Here is a 5,383-nt window from a genome sequence, read left to right on the forward strand (position 1 = left end):
GCTTTCTAGTACAGTTATTTCTCATGTAGAAATAGAATTTAGTGAAGTACTTACGGGAAAAGACTTTAACTTAAACATGGTCTTCAACTTGTACAGAAAACACCAAAAAACACTGTATCTGCCTTTCCCATCTTTCTGGACTCTTTAAATAACCTTTATAGATTATTCAGTGGTGGTTTTCATTTTCAGTTGTTTTCCCTGGAGAGAGGAGAGAAGTCTAAGTGTTTTTAAACATGAATGCAGTAGAAATAAGAAACAGGAGATATTGAAATGAATAATTTGGGACCAGTATAAAAGTTGGCAAGCATCTGATGGGAAGAACCTTGACAGATAGAAAGTTCACTATATTTGACATTCAAATAAGAAGTCTGTATTTAAAGAAAAAAATCTTTTTCCTTGTTTTTGAACTACTGATTCACAGAGAAGTAAGATATTAGGAAGAACTCCAGCTTATTGAAGTTCAGATTTGTGCATTTCAAAGCTATTGCAAAGAACACAGGTATGAGTTTCCTCTCACATAGATAAAAAGCATAAATACACTAAAAACAAGAAATAATTATCTTGAATTCCATGCTCAGTGAAGCCAAAGCTCCATTGATGTGAATATTTTTTCAGTCAGTAACCAATGCCAGCATGGTTTGGAATTGGAAAAAAAAAAAAATCTACAGAACATAATTAAAACCCTTGATGACTTCCTCGTTGGTAAGAGCAACACTGCACCTGTGCCTTCTTCCAGAGGAGTTCCAAAGAAGTAGCTATTATGCATGCAGATACCACCTTCAACTTTATAAAACAGTGTCTTACCCAGATTTCATAAATAAAAGCAAGATCTTGGCTGCTCTGTGAGTTATTTGATTTTCAAAGTAAAGCTTTAAAAAAATCTGTAAAGATTTTTCTTTTTCTTCTTCTTTTTTTAATTCATAGAGGGAATGTCTTTTCCTCAAAGTTCTGAGTACATTTTTGAGTTTCTGGAATATTGCTAATGACTTAAGTAATGAAGAGCTGATCTCTAAGAACTCTGTGCACTTTAAACCAGCACATTTTTTAAATATAATGTGGGGTAGCTACACCTGTGAGCAATCAGGCCTTTTCAGTTTCCTTTTTAGACTTTGCACTTTATCTCAGATATGCACATAAACCAGATGTGTGGAGTACTAGTTTGGTGGCAGAGTTATGAAAACTTAATGGTGTTTTCCCGATGTCACTTTGAACTGGCTCTTCATCTCTGCTCCACCACAGATGTTGGCAGTGTGTTTGTTGTACTCAGAAGAAAATAATGCATCTTCCCATTGACTTAAAATATTCCCATAGTTTCTTTGAGAAAAACAAAAATAAAAGAATGGAAAGAAATAATTGTATCTCCCTTACATGGTTTTAATTTTTTCCGTAAAATCTGTCTGCCATTGATTGGTTGTTCTTAATGATATTCACTCATTATTGATATATGGATTTCGCATTCTAAATTTTAATGGGGAATTCATAAAAAATAATTTTAAGAAGCAGTAGACAAATTTACTTTAGAAATATATCAAGTCCATAAACCAAAATTGGTGTGAACTTTTAAGAATAGTTCCCCCCAAAAGAAAGAAGATTCCATTTGTCACAAATAGCTTTTTTCCTAATCATACCAAATTTCCCTGTATCACTTAAGCAGTCAGCTAGAAATTTTAATTAGAGATGAAGATTGGAGCGGATAATGAAGATCATGATCTACTTATTTGTGGCAGTAATTGGAATGAGAGATGACATTAAAGGTTGTTCAATGATATCTGAGAGTTAATCCAACTAAATTGAAAAAGTAAACCAAAAACCAGGTGTCCAAGTGACAATCTAGAACCCTAGAAAATCATCACACCAGTTGATAAATATAGACTAGCCTGTCAATACTTGGCAATTATAAACATTTATTTCATCTTATAAATCTCTATATTAATTGGACATGTAAAAATATTTGTAAGAGAGGATATGTAGAGATGTAGTTAGTGGTTTCTACAGAAAGGAACCACAAGGAATGGCAGGTAAAAAAAATTTTGAAAGCCTTATAAGGATGTACTGTTTTAAAGAAGAAGAGTAAACTATTCCAGAAGGATGGATTTAGTGTCTTTAAGGATGCAGTGTATGTTGACAGTCTAATGGAATACAAGTACAAGTCTCCATTCTAACACTCAATGAGTTTCTAATGCACTTGAGGTATGATGGCAGATCTAGAAGCATCATTGATACGGCTACATCTTCCCTATAGGATGCTAAGTGAACAGACTTCCTTGAGGAGATGGAAATATTTGTCTTACAACCAGAATTTATGCATTATTATGAATGTGAAGATTAACAACCACAATAGGTATAATGCTAGTAGTTATAAAAACATCCACACAGAACTATGCAGATGATGCTGGAAGTTGTTGTCCTTGGAAGTGAAGTCTAGAGATTCATTTAGCCTGATGAACTCAAACGTTCTTGGAAACAGAATAAACATGTCAGAGATTCATTTGAGATGTTATGAAAATTCAAGTGATTGTTCCCTGATCCATGTCTGTCTTAACTAAAAGTAGGGGTTGTGAGAGTCTTTCTAGTAAGTGTTTGCTATCTACCATACCTCCAATAAACCACTTTCCTAGTGAGAACATATGTTCTGGTCAGAGTACTCTATCTCTTGATTCTAATGAATAAATCTGAAAATTTCCAAGTGGTGGTTCACAGCTCAATTGAAAGAGAAAAGCTACAACATGATTCAAAAACATGCCTGTCTCGCAAAGTACCCCACAAAAGCAAACAAGTGATCTATTTCACTGGAACCCTAGTTGGCCCTTGACAGCCCTATAGGAATCTTCCTCTAAGTCTCCCATCCCTTGCCTAACCTCTGTGAAAAACCAGCAGTAAAACATGACTAAACACACCATGTAAAGTCTTCACAAGGTGGGGTTCCTTTTGCTTCATTTCCTGGCCAGGGAACAGGCAGGGTGACCGGTCTGCTTGATGCAGTGTTTTTTTTTTTTTTTTTTTTTTTTTTTTGGAGATCATCCTAGGAAGGTTAAAGCCTCTTCTCCCCTTTTCATTGTTTAAATTCTCATATTGTTACCTGGGACTGTCCCTCAGTTAGGCTTTTTGAATACATGCTCCGGCATACAAAGAAGTCTAAGGAGAATACCTAGTGTCCAACTGTGATTCTCCACCTCTCATCTCTTTAATACAGGGACTTTTTCTGAGCTTGGGGCTAGTCTGAGCAAACCAAGAGATCCTCCAACCTCTGCCCTCTACTGCCCTGAGTTAGAGGAATATACAAAGTCACACTCAGCTCTTCACATGGATGCTGGAGACTCACACTGGAGGCTTCATGCTTGTACAGTAGGTCCTCTGTGCTCTCTCAGTCAATCTTACCTTTTCATAGTGCTTTCAACTCAAGTTCAGTATCAGTGTGTGGCAGGATTCTAATTTATTTCATTATGATGTGGCTTAGAGAGTTATTCATTTAATGTTTCTAGATATCAAAGGTTTTTATTTTATTTTCTAAAATTTAAGAGTCTCTTTTGTAGTGAGTAGCCATTCCAGCTTTGATCTGGAAGTTCCAACCCCCATTGAGACTCTGGCAACTGTTATGCCTATGAGGCGGGGCCAGGGGAAGCGCCTGGAGACCCGAGATCTGGATGGGCCAGCGCTCGCTCTGTTCCGGGATGCTGAACAGTGGAGGTGGATCTAGCAGAGCTCCAGAGAACACCGCTGGACTGCGATAAACCTTCCCCAGACCCCGCGACCTACCTATCCCCTAATTTGTAAGTTATGCCATTAAATAAATATCCTTTTAACTACGTGGAGTGGCCATAATAATTTCACCAATATCTGGCGACCAACGTGGGGCACAAACCCACGACCCTGAGATTAGGAGTCTCATGCTCTACCGACTGAGCTAGCTGGGCTTTTTTTTTTTTTTTTTAAGTTAAAAGAAGCGCTGGCCCATCCAGATCTCGGGTCTTCAGGCGCCTCCCCTGGCCCTGTCTCATAGGCGTAACATTTGACAGAGTCTCAATGGGGGTTGGAACTTCCAGATCAAAGCTGGAATGGCTACCCACTACACTCTTTAACTGGTTTTAGCATATATATGATTTATTATAGCTTTGTGATTTTTAAAAACTCCTTTATTAATAATTTTATGGTTGCTATAAAAAAGTACATAACAAAATTGTATTTGTATCTAAAACCAATATAATATAGTTAGGTAAAATCTGAATTCCTTCAGTGTCATTAATTTGCATTTAGAGAATCACAGTGAAAAGTTTTCTTTAAATCATTTTCTAATGTATTCTATGAAATAAATGACACAGGAAATTGTAGTTATAAACTTGCCTTATATACCGTAAAGGAGCATATGTCTTATACATTGCTCTTTTGGTTCTTTTCTTTCCAAATAATTCAGAGTTCAGTCAAGGTCAGTACAGACCTGTAACATTTTTGCATAAGACCTACATAGTGAAATAGGGAGACAAATTTTGGGTGGTTATGACCTAAGTACATCTTGTAAATACATGAAATTAAATGAATAAGTAAGAATATTACTATTGAGCTTACGAAATAAAGTAAATTACAGCAAACTGAAGTTATTATTGTAGTGTAAGTATGCATTGTTTGTGAGTTCACAGCTGTACACAGCCATGTCCTGGGCTTTCAGGTTCATTCTCTTCTTATGGACTCATCCAAAGCTAGTTATATTTCCTCCGATTCTGTTCATGCTTCAAGCTCTGTACAGATATAACATTTTGCCACTTCTTGTGCTATAAGTTTATTGTAACTGTGTTTAGCCACACTTACCTTAAGGAGATCTTCTTAAGTGGCCTTAGCATGCATTACAATAGAATGCCAGACTGTTTGTATGTGGAAGCTGTAAGTTGTCTCTTACAGTCCAGGTGTAGCGTATCCTAAATCTTACATATTTCTTTAAGTTCTACAGTGAATACGTGACTAAATCATCTCATGGTGAGTCTCTCAGTACTCATAACACTGTTGAACATGCCATGTCAGAGTGTACAGATGCACTGTAATTTGTTTAACCACATACAGATGATGGCAACATAATTTCTTGACAATATCATTACACAAAATAAGAAATATACTTTTATCACTATATTTATAGAACATAAATTTTGTAAGATCTCTAGGAATGAAATTTCAGGGTCAACGTATTTGGAAATAGTAAATTTACTGATCAAATTGTTCTCTAGAAGGACTGTTCTGGGTATTATGTTACTTAAAGTGCTGATTTATTCCTTGTAATTAATATTTTAATATCAGATTCAATAAATGGGCATCTCAGTATTGTTTTACTTAAGACTCATTGAGCTATTGTGCTGGGTCATGCTTTCATACATTTGATTGGCCTATATCACTTTTA

The 5,383-nt window shown here is 36.0% G+C and overlaps 1 non-coding gene across 1 annotated transcript; it reads right to left on the minus strand.

Annotated features, from left to right (window-relative positions):
• Positions 1-3,841: 3,841 nt before the first annotated feature.
• Positions 3,842-3,914, minus strand: Trnar-ccu. Its single transcript has one exon. It is a non-coding gene; the product is annotated as a tRNA-Arg (tRNA).
• Between the last annotated feature and the right edge of the window lie 1,469 nt (positions 3,915-5,383).

The sequence above is a fragment of the Peromyscus leucopus genome, chromosome 6, assembly GCF_004664715.2.
Source record: "Peromyscus leucopus breed LL Stock chromosome 6, UCI_PerLeu_2.1, whole genome shotgun sequence".
Taxonomy (NCBI): domain Eukaryota; kingdom Metazoa; phylum Chordata; class Mammalia; order Rodentia; family Cricetidae; genus Peromyscus; species Peromyscus leucopus.